The 15,089-nt window shown below is 38.4% G+C and overlaps 1 protein-coding gene across 1 annotated transcript in view; it reads right to left on the bottom strand.

Moving 5' to 3' along the window:
- The window catches only part of b3gnt2b (UDP-GlcNAc:betaGal beta-1,3-N-acetylglucosaminyltransferase 2b), a 36,740-nt gene extending 24,280 nt beyond the window's left edge, over positions 1-12,460 (bottom strand). Inside the window, exon 1 of the mRNA XM_036592878.1 lies at positions 12,364-12,460. The gene's annotated coding sequence lies outside the window, so the exon portion shown is untranslated. The remainder of the gene's footprint in view (positions 1-12,363) is intronic.
- Positions 12,461-15,089: the final 2,629 nt, after the last annotated feature.

Raw genomic sequence — 15,089 nt, forward strand, 5'->3', positions numbered from 1 at the left:
GGATGAAAGGTGCAGAATGACTCATTTATGGATGAGCTATTTTTTCCCTGCAATGAAACAGGCTGAACACAAAACATGTAGACTTACCACAAGACCAAGCAGCACTATATTATCCACCCTAAGTTAGTTCTACTTCATGTTTTATTTACTTATTTTATTTATGGAAAGGTTTGTTATCATGTAAACCCCAACCAAGTCTCACTCACTCAATAGCTGTGATTACATGCCCAGTCTAAGAAACTGGACCAAATCAAGAGCTGTACTTAAGACTAGTCAATTTATAGTCTAACTTTACATTGTGAATGCCCAAATGAACATTTAAAGCTTCTTTTCACCCTTTCATTTAAACAACTGAAACCTATTGTTAGTACAGCCTGACTGATAACAATGTCCAATGTTGACCATGGTTTCATCAGTATGAGCCCAATAATTACACACTAGTTAGGTCAGGGCTTCAAACCTGCGATCTCTCAATGCTAAGACAACACCTCAGATGGTGCGTCACTGGGAAACTCAATGTGTCTCACCCTATTTAGCTTCAACAATACAGGTTGAATAGGTAAAACACCACAATGGTTAAACATAAGGGAGCTTTCTTCATCCCCCTCAAAGTGTGGCCCTTTCACCTTTTGCCACTCCTGTTTGTTTTGGTATCATAAAGCTGTCATGATGTGTGATGCTGCAGAAAGCGGCGTCATAAAAATGTCATAAAAGCTCTGCCTGAGAGTCAATCCAAGTCATTATATGGCCAAATTATGTTTGTAAGTGAACACAGTGAAATTTCAGCTGACAATTTCCATATAAATAATTGCGATTAACAAATTAAAGCGCCTTTTTTGTTTACTGTACGCAACTATTAAGATCGGCTGTCTTGCTTACTAGCGGTCAATACTCGGCATCTCCCAACTAGAGGACAGAAACAGACTGACCTCAAAAAAAACAAACATTTCTCATCACTGCCCACCAAAGGAGCTACTAGACAGAATTTAAAACTTTAGTTCTTTTTCTTAAAACCCACACCTCAATAAACGCGCTCTCCATTCTTTTAATTTACATGTTTTTTCCTAAACCCAACAGATGAAAACACACCCAAACCACTTTGTTTTAACATAAAAATATGATTGTGAAAGCTATCAAATAATTGTGATCAGCTTAAACAGCTGCAATAAGGTGATTATGGGATAACTGTGACAGGCCTACTTCAAATCTGGCTTAAACAGTCTGGCCCACTAGTATTTCGCTAAAAGGAAACGACTTAGTTTGTTGTCCATTCTTCTGCCAAAAGAGTTCTTTCAAGTGACACCACAGGAGAACAGCTTTTGTTTTCCTAAAGAACCATTTCATTTATGAAAATGTTACGCAGTTCTTCAGGAAAAATCCTTTTAAACCAAAAAGAGTCTTTAACAAAAAAACTGGCCCTTACTTATCAACCACCCCAGCATAAGAACACTGACCTAAGATCAGGCCTCATTGGTTCATGTAGTTCTGTTCAATGCTATGTAAAAGGCATAAACTGACATGGTTTAAGCATGCAAATGGTTCTTTGCATGCTTCAAGGGTTCTTTGCATTGTGAAATGGTTCTTGGAGAATGTGTTGTATATGGTTCTATATAGCACCAAAAAGGTTCTTCTATTGTACACAAGCCTGACACTGTAACAATAGCAGACATTTAAACATGCAAATAGTTCTTTGAGTCTTCATGATTCTATACAGAACCACTGTCTTTACTGAATAACCCTTGAAGAACAATCTTTTTTAAGAGTGTATGGTTTTGATTCAAAGAACCTTTTAGGCACCTTTATATTTAAGAGTGTAGCCGATTCTGACCCTCCTTTTGACTGTGAGTCAATCCAACATCAGCAAAAGAAAGACAAAAATGCAAATTATACACCCTTGAAAAAAATGGTTCTTCAAGTGTTCTTTAAAGAAAATGCTTCTATATAGAACCATGAACACTCAAAGAGCCCCTTGCATGATTAAAGGGTTCTTTGCACCATGAAAGGGCTCTTCAGATTGATGGAGAATGTGTTTTATATGGTTCTACATAGAAACTTTTTGAAAAGGGTTCTACATGGCTCCAAAAAGGATAATTTCTTTGTTACAAGCTTGATGTTGTAACAATGGAAAAACCCTATTTGGTGCTATATAGAACCCTTTTCAAAAAGGGTCTATAAGGAACCATCTATAGCACATTCTCCATCAATCTAAAGAGCCATTAAAGGGTTCTTTGCATCAGTAAATCATGCAAAGTGTTCTTTGAGTGTATATGGTTATATACAGAACCATTTTCTTTACTAAAGAACCCCTGAAGAACCATCTTTAAAGAGTGTTGCCAACACCACATAAACAGGACTGATCTCTCATCCAACACAAGCATAAAATAATAAAATTGCAGTACCATAGTAAAATGTTAGCCAACATGTGGACGTATTTGTCTGAACACAGAAATCTAAAACCATCATGTTTTAAAAACAGTGATATATTCATGAAACAAAATGACTTCATGCCGGAAATTGCCAAACGCTCAACTCCACCACTTCTGCTTTGTCAGTGCCACAGAGTTTACCATGTGTCTAACACGGTGTGACACTTCAGTCATCTCAAAGTGTTGGTCCGGTTTCTAACAAAGACAATCTACGAGGAATCATAGCAAAGACAGCCATGCCTTCTGAGCACAGAGTTCAGAGAATTTATGCAGAAACTGTACTGCTTCATTCTGTGACTGCATTATGCCTGGCTATGTATTAAATCACACAGGTGAATCAGTAATGTGACAGTAAAGTTTATGGATCAGCCTGCATTACTCTGACCAAAATTATTTACCTTTGTTGGTGTCTTGATTCATTCAAACATGTAAAGACCATCCATGACTGGTGTGAATGCTCACCACACATAATGCCAGCTTTCTGCTCTAGCTACTGGCCACATTCTTCCTGCCTGCTCTCTAGCAGCTTTTAGTAGACAGCACAACAACACAGGCTGGTATGGAGCTCTATCCTGTAACAGATCAATCCTGAGGTTGTAAACAGCGTCATTATTCTTGTGGTGTAGCAAAGTGTTTGAGTAGTTTGACGATGAGAGACAACTTTTAGTTGCTTAATGTGATCTTAGTTAAAATGCTTCAAATGAAAATAGTTTGTAGCTTAGAAATTTCAGAAGAAATATCAGATCTGTATCAGCTGATACTCAATATAAATAGTGGGGAAAAAGGTTTTATTGTGCTATCTCGAGTTTTTAGTTATATAAAACATGCAGTGATTGGTTAGATGGTTTGTTTGCATATTACAGCTTTCTGTGATACTGAAAAATCCAATATCGTGATACAACAATATATCGTGATACAACAATATATCGTGCAGCCCTAGCTGAGTGCTAAACATCTTGTACCAGCCAGTCATATATTTGCACTCTAGCTATAGGCAAAATCCTTAACCTTAATCCAAAAATTAACCTAAAAACCTTAAATTAACATTTGGGTGAACTAGTGTGTGCCATGCACTCATTCCCCTGGACCCCAACGAAAGCCATGAGAGCCAGCGGGAAGGCAGAGCCCAAATCCCTAACACTGAGGGATGTGAGTGACGGCAGGAGGACGTCAGCCACCAAAGAGGGGAGAATGACGATGATGGCCATGAAAGGCACGAAGGTGGGATGTGAGCTGCGAACTCCGCCGCCCAGGCCCTCGCTCCACAGCTCGTCCACCTGTAACGAACGTGAGGCGTAGTCGTCCCCTCTCTGGCGGGTGACATCCCCTTCCTGTCGTCACTCGTGTCAGTCGGTGGTGTTCGGGATTCGGGCCTTGCCTTTCTGCTGGCTCTCGCAGCTTTCATTGGGACCCGGGGGCTGGATGCATGGCACATAGCCTGAAATTTGTTAACCCTAGTGAGTTCAAAAACAAACCCTAAAAACAAACATAAACGTGAACCAACTTGTTCTGTTTTCGTAGTAAATGATTATGATAATATTAAATGTGCATGAATAAGCGAATCCATCAACTGTCATTTGATTAATCTACAAATCAAACTAATCAAACAATTGTCATAAACTGTCCAAATGACATTTGTCACAGCAGTGCCAACAAGTTTCTTATTTATGTGATCACTATCATCAAGGACCAAATGCTACATCCTGTTTTTGCAAGTTGCCTTGGCCTCGTCCCACTAACAAACCAAAAGATTAATATTTCTACCATGAATAAGAATCTCAACAGCATACAGGGGTTCCAGCTGCAGTATGCCAGTCACACTGCTGGGGTTGGGGGTGGGGGTGGGGGTGGGGGTGGGGGTGGTTATTTGTCGCAATCTGCACTCAATTCTGCCCACAGATCTTTCTCAGGTATCCCACTGCAGGAATGCTGCACACACAGACACGCTTGATCACTTTTGAACAAGTTGGAATGCAGAAAACTGGAAGTAGTGGCTAGCAAGGAAGGACTTTCCACATTCTTTGCAACTCCACATAGGTACATAGACCAGCATACAGGAGATGTTCCAATACGATCCACTGCCTGGGTTTGTCCTGGTTGGCCTGCCTGCAGCACTGCATGAAATACTGCTAGGAATCTCTATAAGGATTGCTATCTGAGCTATGCAGGGACCTCAGGCAAAGAGCTGGGACTTAATCTACATTCCACAAGCATATGTGACCACATATGTAACCCTGCAGAGGTACCAGCACGCCACACTTGAGTGGCACTGGAGGCAGGAGTGCCAATATAAGACATGCTTAAAATAAGGCCAAATATCAACAAATGTTACTGTAACATTAGAAGTTCTAGTAAAATAAGCTACAACTTTTAGAAAATGGTCACTCGAGTGTCATGACAAGTAGGGCTGAACGACTCTAGCAAAATATCTAATTCTGACCAATATTGCGATTGTTCATAATTGAGGTATAAATTGAGGTATGAGACTTTTTTTGACTAAGAAGATGAGCGTGTCCTTTTCCTGGCTTGAGACTAATAACACGGTGCACCAGCCTGCCAGTTATTTGTGGTTGTGATGTCACAGGAGTTCACAAGCTCCACGTTATTAGGTGAAATTTCCCAATATCTGTAACAAAAGTTGCAGCTCTTGTGATTTAAAAATTTCATGCTTTCAAATTGTGATTTCTGATATAAAACTGACTAATCTTTCAGCCCTAAAGACAAGCCTCTCACGCTGCACGTATAGCAGAGGAAAAAGCCGCTAGCATGTCTGGACCACTGGACATATGACGGATGAACAGTGCAGCAGATTCCAAGTTGAACAAGTTAGTCACAACAGCATATCACACAGTCAAAAAAGAAAAACCTCTCATCGGCTATCCACATGAGATAGACCTTCACATTAAAAATGGACCGGAACTTGGCAGCTTATTGTACTGACATGGCTCGCAGAAGGTAATATTTGCTAACTAGTTAATGCTAATGTTAAGATTATTAATAACTTTAATGTGATTGTATTTAGAATTAAATAGAAATAAAATTCACTGGTAGACATTTGAGCAGTTTTGTTAAAAACTTTGTTTCAATTATTAGGTTTACTTTGGTGATCTTGTTTATATAAGCATGGTGTGCTTATTTATATTTAAATATTATTTTAAAATACAAAGATTTGGAACAGTAGAAATTTGGTTTGGGACTGTGAACTTTCAGGTCACTTGCCTGACTGGGCAAGTTGGGGAAAAAGGTAACGTTGGTGGATCGTTTTTACTTAGTGGTCAATGGAAAGATATGGACATCACGAAAACACGCTTTTATCAAACGTAACAATCCAGGAGTATGCAGTTCAGGTTGTGCTTTTTGGACTGACTGCTATAAAGGACAATTATAAACTGCAAATTACCTCACTGGAGAAAAGTATAAAGCATATTAATGACATCAAAACTCTGACCCGGTAGCGACTGAATTCAACATCTACAGAGTCAGTCTTATCAGCATCTATGAGCCACTAAGCATGCTTGTTCAGAAGTCTAGTCTGCTGACTGGCTGACTAAATTTCATTCCGCATTCACTTCTGTTTTAAGCCCACATCCACTTTCAGTTCGTAATATAAAATGATATATCAAACAAAAAGGTCTCGCTCAGGAATCAGTACTGAAATCAAAGTATCGGTACCGGTATCAGAACTGAAAAACTATACAAAGCCCTAATGCAGGAATGTGTTGAAGATATGATGTCATTATCGGAATAAATTATATGACCAGTACAAGCGCACAGATCATAAAAAAGCCAGACTGAGGCCAATCAGAGAGGCTGTAAACAATAACCAGCGCACAGTAACTGCATAAACTGTAACTGAATGGATGTCAGCCCGTAATACAATTATTCTATTTTAGGCATTTATTTTTGTCAGTTGTTTGTTTTGTTGACTTTTCCTCTTGTTCTTTCTCCAAGCTTATTTTTGATACGCCTAAAAATGCATTCAGTCCCCAAAACCTCAGAACACTGTATACATATCGTGTATCATCATCTTATATTTGGCATATCGCCTTCCCTTAGCAGTATGTCTGCTGATTTACAGTCAAGCATTTGTGGTTATAAACAGGACAAAGGCTGAGCGAATCATGGGAATCTACGTTGCGAGAACAGTGACCAGTTTCGGATGTTTCCACAGAACAACACAAACCACAAGGACAGTGTGCTGTGCCTGGTTCTATATAGCACCAAAAAGCGTTCTTCTGTTGTTACGATGTCAAGCTTGTAACAATAGATGAAACAAAAAGGGGGTTTTTCTAGTGTTATAAGCTGCTATTATTACAAGCTTGATATTATAAAAATAGAAGAACCCTTTTTGGTGATACTTTTTTAAATGTTCTATATAGAACCATATACAGCACCTTCTCCCTCTATCTGAAGAATCCGGTCACCATACGCCAAAAACGGTTCTATACAGAACTCATGGTGACGTTGAGAGAGGAATTTGCAGCTTTACTTGCCAACTACAATTCACGCTCTTCAATAAATTGAGAACCAGACCAGTTATTAACCCAAATATGCTTGAATGTACTAAAAAGGTCATGTTTGAGTTCCAAGCTCAGGCATGGTTAGTGATCACTAGGTGCATACTGTGCCTGAACTGGACCCTGGGAGTCAAAATTGCTCGGGCTTGGCACGGGGGTCAATACTTTTAAAGATAAAAAAAAACAAAAAAACAACAATACTAAACCACAGGAAGAAATACAGAGATAACATCACTGCTATTTCAGGACAGATTTGTTACAGGACTGGATCAATCCTCAGATATGGGCCACTTTTACCTGCTGTGTAAATGTAGCCATATTGTCTTGATACTCTGATATCAAGTACAGATACCTGATATCAGATCAGTGCCATTCCTGGTGGTTAATCATAATCACAACATCCCTCAATAATATCTGTCATAGACAAATCTGGAATGATGCAGACTCTGTCAAATCAGTTAATGACCCACCATAAGAACCAGGCAGGTTATTTCCTTTTGTGCAATCCTGGCAAAGCGTCCTGATTCAATCATCATTTCTGCTGTCTAATTGGGTTTCGCTGAGGGCGAAATATCGCTGCGCCTATTTTCAGCCTTCATAACCATCGTCTGAGCGAACATGAACACGCAAATAACCCTGAAAGGAACTGATACTACTCACTTCAGTTCTCAGAATGTGTCAGCCCCCTGAGAGACCTCCAAAGGTCGTGCATGTGTGTATATTATGTGGGCTAGACCTCAGAGATATTTTCCATGTTAGTGCAAAGTGAGATGGGCCCCAGGCCTCACTGGTGCCATGAGGAATTTGGTGGCTGGAAGTGTGACATCACTTTCTACGTCAGAGTACAGCTGGACCGAACACTGACTCCACGTCCAGATATTTCAGCCATATGCAGGCCAGGGCTGTTTCGATTCCTTGATTAAACTTGATTGTAAACACTTCTGCAAAAAATGTGTGTTATATATATATATATATATATATATATATATTATATATATATATTATATATATATTATATATGTATATAATATATATATATATTATATTATATTTATAATAAATAAAAAAATCCCATCTCAGTAATACAGACCCTACCCTCTTACCTAGTATTCTTCAAGGGCTCTTTAGTAAAAGACAATAGTTCTATATAGAACCACGAACACTCAAAGAACCATTTGCATGATTAAATGGTTCTTCGCATGGTGATTGATGAAGAATGTGTTGTATGGTTCTATATAGTGCCAAAAAGTGTTCTATTGTATAAAGTTTGACAGTGTAACAATAGCAGAACATTTTTTAGTGCTATACAGAACCATTTTCAACATGGTTCTATATAGGATCATATACATCACACTCTCCATCAATCATAAGAACAATTTCATCATGCAAAGAACCACGTAATCATGCCAACAGTTTCTTGAGTGTTCATGGTTCTATATAGAATCAGTGTTTACTAAAGAACCCTTGAAGAACCATCTTTTTTAAGAATGTAGGGCCATCACGATTAATCGATTAAACTCAATTTTTAAAGTCACTTTTAAAATCTACCTTCTCAATAATGGGCAAGGATATGTTGTCAATTTGCATGATAAGTCTTTCTAAAGGTTTCCTAGTTTCCAGAAAAATATTCTAGAGTCTTTAAAAAGATATAAATCAATTGCTATTACAGAGTTAAGTCTTTTTTTATTGTCTGAACACTGATTATTCAATTAAATGGCAGAAATAATTGGTAGATTACTCAATTGCAAACGTAATTGGCACGGACGGATAGGGCTGGACAACACTACAATATATATCATTATTGTGATAAATTAGGTTACAGTACAATACAACATGCTTTTCTGAGCATATCCTATATATCGTCATTACATGTAGACACTGACCAACTGCATGTTTTTATGTTTCAAGAGAGCAAAATTAGTCCAATTTGACTGGATTTAGTGAAACACTGTGTGCTAAATATCGAATGAAAATCATTGTGTTCAGTTTTTGAAATTACTTTTTAAGATCTATACATTCTATTTTATCTATTCTAATTGATCAGATGTCTGTAAAAATAAATATCAGGATATTGTGTATCGCAATAATGTATTTTTGCCATATCAGCCACCTCTAGTGATGGCCTTAGAAGAAAATATTCAAGTAACAAACCTACTATTTTAAAATAAATGAACAAATAAAACGTCTTTTAGCTCCACTTACATGAAAGATTTCATGCAAAACCACTGATGTTTTCCATTATACAGATCGCTGAGAAGTTAAAGAACTGTTTTTTTTTTATTTCACACTGTATTACAGCTTGGCTGTAACCTGAATGGATGGGGGTCCCTGATTGCAATCACATACAATAAACCAGGCGTCCAATTCAAAATCACAGGGATACGACCTAAATGTCCCCAAAACTCAAAGGACATTTTCACCTACCATCATAGTCAAATAAAACTGTAATTCTATTTTTTCTATTCATATTTTATCAGATTGCTTGATCATTTGATAACAAATAGATCACCAGAAACTTCCAAGATACAAGGTTTTGTCACGAACTGCACTACATTCAGCTCCCTGTTTGCTTTCTCCAAGACAAAATGACTAGTGAGGTGAGCGGCCAAGTCTAGGGCTAACTCATGTTTCCTGAGAAAGAAGGTTATAAATGAAAGCACCCAAAGAAAAGAAACCTTGAGGTAGTGGTAGAGAAATGAAACAAAAGATGGCTGATCCAGAGCACGTGGGCCATGGTGTGACTGTATCACAGCCTTTCTGGGGTGTTTCCCCTTTTCTGCTGCATCAGATCGAAACATTCACTTTCTGTGCTGGCTCTCCCTCCTTTTTGGCTAAAAGGCCAGGCAGAAGGGGTGTTTATGCAGGCTTTTCAGCGAAATAAATCAACCCACGAATGCTGTTAACATTTGAAAACCATGTTAAACTTTGTCACTAAGTGTTAACTTCATAAAAAGGATTGTTCAGTAGAACAAGTGGTGCTGACAACAAAAAAATCCTACACACCCTGCCAAAAAATACCCTAAACCAATTCCCCAGACAGGTTAGTTACCAAGAAACAGAAACATACCGGATGTGCGAGACACTGAAAGTAGCTTAATTTAATGAGTGAAACCACAAGCCTTTCTGCCTGTTCTTGTACATCATAGTTTACTATTAAACTATCAGCAGCACAAGTGACATTCCTGGAGCGGTTTTCTTTGGAAAAGACTTTCCTTATTCCAAGAATTAGGCCAGGTGACTTTGCTTAAGGTTAAAAAATGAAGTATTACTATAATTCTTTTTCATAATGGTCCTCAAAGAGCAGATGACTGAAAAGACAGCTACCACTAAACGTGCAAACCTATAAGCACTACACTAGTGCTCAAGATCTCAGAGGACACAGCTAAGCGAATTACTGTAAAGCAGGGGTGTCCAATCGTGTAAAGAGCCGGTGTGACTATAAGTTTTCATTCCAGCGAAGCTGGAGCACACATGCTCAGCTGTTGAAGACCAAGACTAACCTGATTAAACGATTGGAATCAGGTGTGTTCCTGCTTTTCTGGAATGAAAACCTGCAGCCACACCAGTCCTATGCGGATCAGACTGAACACCCTGGCAGTAAAGGAATTATGTTAAGGATCACCAGTATTGGCAATAGAGGAGAATAAATCAGAGATCAGAGAAATAAAAAAGTACTAACTGACAGTTTCAGAAGAAAAGGAGACTAGAACTAGGTTAGCAAACTCCCTCCATTACAATTCACCTAGCATTAAAGGGGAACTCAGATATTTCTAAATTTTCACATAATTCTGTCATTGCAATGTAAAACAGAGTCATTCAGAGTGGTTTAGTGTGAAATTGTTCATTGTAGAGACTCAGCTTTCTTTACAGTGGTGGTGATAGGAACCAGGGGTCACCATGACTACAACACAAATACAGACATTTTATAGGGCTGAAAGATTAATCATTTCAAACCGAAATCGCAGTTGCAATTTCTAAAACGCATGAGCTGCCATTTTTTTTTAATTAAAGCCTGCATTATCAAAAACATTGTTTAAAATTTTAAGAGTGGAAAATGAACCTAATAACACAGCATTTGTGAAGAGCCTGCAGATAAGGCAACCAAACCTCCATACGCTGTGACATCATAACCACAACTTACTGGAAATTTGGCAGAACAAAACAAAACAGGCCTGAACCTTTTACCTTATAGATAATAGTCGCAATTTAAATTGCAACTGCAACATTAGTCAGAAAAATCGCAATTGGATATTTTCCGCATATCGTTCAGCCCTACCTTTTTATATACTATCCAAAACCATATGATGTCTGAGTTTTTATGTGGAGTGTTGATGTTAAAACAGTGGAAAACATGAAAGAAAAAAAAAAACGACTACTTTGCCTCAAAACGCCCTGCATGTATCCCTCCACCATGAACGGATTAAAACAAATGGTTTAATAAGACGTTTTGGACTAAAATTTTATTATTAAACAATGTCTTAGACATACGGCTGGGTATTCATAACCATTTGATTACGTAATAACTTTCTGTGAGGGAGCTTTTAGAGGTGGACGTCTGGTTCCTATCACCAACACTGTGAACAATTCTGACCGTATGTTTCTCTAGAACGAAGCATTTTACACCAAACCACTCTGAATGACTCAGTTCACATCTTAACTATTTAATTAGGCAGAAATTGTGGGAAATTGGTGGCGCTCCCCTTTAAGGTCAACAAAAAGGACCTCTCTCACAAAATAACAGCTGAAATACTCTTTATAGAGGAGGCTGAAAGGTCAGCTCCCAGAATGAACTACAGAGTGAATTTACAACATATGACTGTTTTTCTGTTCTCCATGACGAGATATGTCACATTTGGGGTAAATAAACCAGCACAGGTATATTATATCAACATCGCTTCACGTTAGAAACGAAACTTTGTCGGCTTCATATTCGAACTTTCCCGTTCCACCTTAAACGGTGCTGCAGTTACATTGTGGCGCCTCAGGTGTCCGAACGTAACTGCTGCACCATTTAAGGTAGAACGAAAAAATTGGAACAACAAGCTGGCGAATAGGAAACCAGTCCGGCAGAACAAGTCGACTGTGTATTCCAACAAGCAAAAAGATCTCAAAATGTGATCTAGCTTCCTTTTTAAACTGCCACAGTGGTCTCCGTCAAACGTTTACGAAGAAAAAAGAGAAAAAAAGAGAAAAGATGACGGATGAAAGGACGAATACTGTCGGTTGGCGATTTCAACGTCAACCCGTAACAGATGTTTGATTAACGTTAGCTTAGCATAACTTCAAAAAACCAAGTATGAAAACAACGTCTAAGTTGGCGCTTGCTGAACTTTATGACGAGGAAAAAATGTCCCCTAACGTGTGAACTCCGGCATATAACCTTGACTTAGACTCAAGACACAGTTTAAAGAGTTAAATACCTTTAAAAGCCGCGGTGAAGATTCCTTTATTTCTCTCCGCTGTACAATCTGCTCTCCTTCCTTGCCTCCGTTCGCCAAATGACTAACTGAATACGAGGTATCGAGGGACCGAACTGCTCACAACAGCCAATCACGAAGCAGCATGCAAATTAGTATGCTAATTTCTCTTTTTATCCCCTGTAGACGCGTGGGGGCTGTGGGCAGGCTCAATGTTAACATCATTTCCCACCAAAAATAACTTTTGTAGATGGAATTAGCCCCTGTACTTTTCTATAGAGAACAAATTGTAAAGAAAATGGTTCTATATAGAGCCATGGACACTCAAAAAACACTCTTTGCACGATTAAAGGGTTCTTGGCACTGTAAACGGGCTCTTCAGATTGATGTGCTGTAGATGGTTCTATAAAGAACCTTTTAGAAACAAGTTCTATATAGCACCAAATAGGGCTCTGCGATTGTTGGGAAGCCAAGTTGGTGCTATATAGAACCCTTACCAAAGAAGTTCTACACTCAAAGATCCCTTTGCATGATTAAAGTGTTCTTTGCATCATAAGAGTTCCTCAGAATATGCTGTCGATGGTTCTATACAGAACCCCTTTTTTGAAAAGGGTACTATATAGCACCCAAAAGCGTCCTTCTATTTTTATGATGTCAAGCTTGTAACAATAGAAGAACCCTGGCACCCAAAAGGGTTCTGATATTTTGCGATGTCAAGTTTTCTAACAATAGAAGCACCCTTTTTTGGTGCTGCATAGAACCCTTTCCCAAAAGGTTCTATATAGAATCAAATGCAACACATTTGCCATTCTTCAAGGGTTCTTTAATAATGAAAATGGTTCAATAAAGGATCATGAACACAAAAAACCCTTTGCATGATTAAAGGCTTCTTTGCATCATGGGAGAGTTCTTCAGAATGTGCTGTAGATGGTTCCATATAAAACCTTTTTGAAAAGGGCTCTATATAGCACCCAAAAGGGTTCTGCTACTGTTGCAATGTCAAGCTTGTTACAAAAGAAGAACCCTTTTGGGTGCTATATAGAACCCTTTTCAAAAAGTTTTTTTTAAAATATAGAACCATCTGCAGCACATTCTCCGTCACTCTGAAGAACACGCTGATCACGCAAAGGGTTCTTTGAGTGTTCATCGTTCTTAATAGAACCATTTTCTTTATTTAAGAGCCCTTAAGAAACCATCTTATTTAAGAGTGTAAATATAACCCTATGTAACACATTCTCCATCAATCTGAATAAACTTTTCACGATGCAAAGATCCCTTTAATCATGCAAAGGGTTCTATGAGTGTCCAGGGCTCTACATAGAACCATGTTCTTTGCCAAATAACCCTTGAAGAACCATCTTTTTCAAGTGTGTGGTCTGGTTCTGGCTTGGTGCTGGTTTAGCTGGTCACCCCAGTGTGGTCATGCTGGTTGACCAGCATACCAGCATCCAAAGCACAATATATGCTAACATATTCTGATAGGGTGTAGATAGAACCTTTAGAACAGGGTGGCCAGGTAAGAACTGTCATTGGGGTGGCACCCAAAAATAAAATAGCATTACTTCATTAAAATGACATAAATTGATGCGCTCATTTTCCTCTGTACATATATAAATCTGCCCATCATTTCCACATGAATAAAATATTACATCAGCGCAACTAAACTGAGAGACAGAACTGTGTTAATGTAACATATATTAGTAATTCTAGAGGAAATGATGTATTTAAATCAAGATTATTATATGCATCACTTTTTGTCGGTGCACAGTGCTAGCTGTGAGAAAAACATGTCATACGAACAGGCCGTAGATGTCCATTTAGGCTGCCATCTCTACAGGTTACACATGATTAGAAAGCTAGCCAGACAGCACTGAGTAGGGGAACCTATAACACATGCACATATTCACCCTTAAAAAATGAATTGGCAATTATAAATTATTCTAACTGACTAATTTTTGATAGTTAACACAATTTACCATTGAATGTCCCACTTCATAATGCAGCTCGTAGAGCAGCGCTACTGAAGGACGCAGCACACATTCACTCACCTGTTTACTGAGTGAATTAGCCAATCACAGCAAGATGATGCAGCGTCATCAGACTCTAATATCTGACTGGTAGCTACCCTGATGGCAGATTTCACCATAAAACAACTTGCTTTATTAATGATGGCTGACTGATGTTGGCTGTCTCACTGTCCATGACTGGGCCATCCTTGGCTTTGACCCTGGTGAAAACTCTTTTTTCATAAGGCCCCTGATGTCTCAATAAATATATTTACTGCTTTCTTTTGTTTACAGCTCAATGCCCAAAATTCAATTTTTGTTTGTTGCAGCATAAACTGTGAAATCAACTGCGGAAAATGACTGCAGTCACTTCTTTAAAAAAAGAAAAGGGTACCATAAAGGGTTCTTTGAGTGCCATAGAAGAAACACTTTTGGTTCTATGGAAAACCCAGTTTGAAAAAGAGATTTGTGAGTGTGAAGAAACATTCAAAGGTTTAAAGAACCTTCATGTAGTGTAAAGATTCTATTCCTATTTAATGTAAAGGTTCTTCCTACACTGTTAGAAATAAAGATTCTGTGCAGGTACATTTTTCTTTCATCAAGGTACATACAATGTTAATGTTCCCTCAAAGGTACAACGGTGGTTTTAAGGTCAAACTGTCAACCTTAAATATTTTTTCCAGGTGAAAAGTACATATTTGTACATTTTCACAACCCAATGTT

The sequence above is a fragment of the Colossoma macropomum genome, unplaced genomic scaffold (genome assembly GCF_904425465.1).
Source record: "Colossoma macropomum unplaced genomic scaffold, Colossoma_macropomum, whole genome shotgun sequence".
Lineage (NCBI taxonomy): Eukaryota > Metazoa > Chordata > Actinopteri > Characiformes > Serrasalmidae > Colossoma > Colossoma macropomum.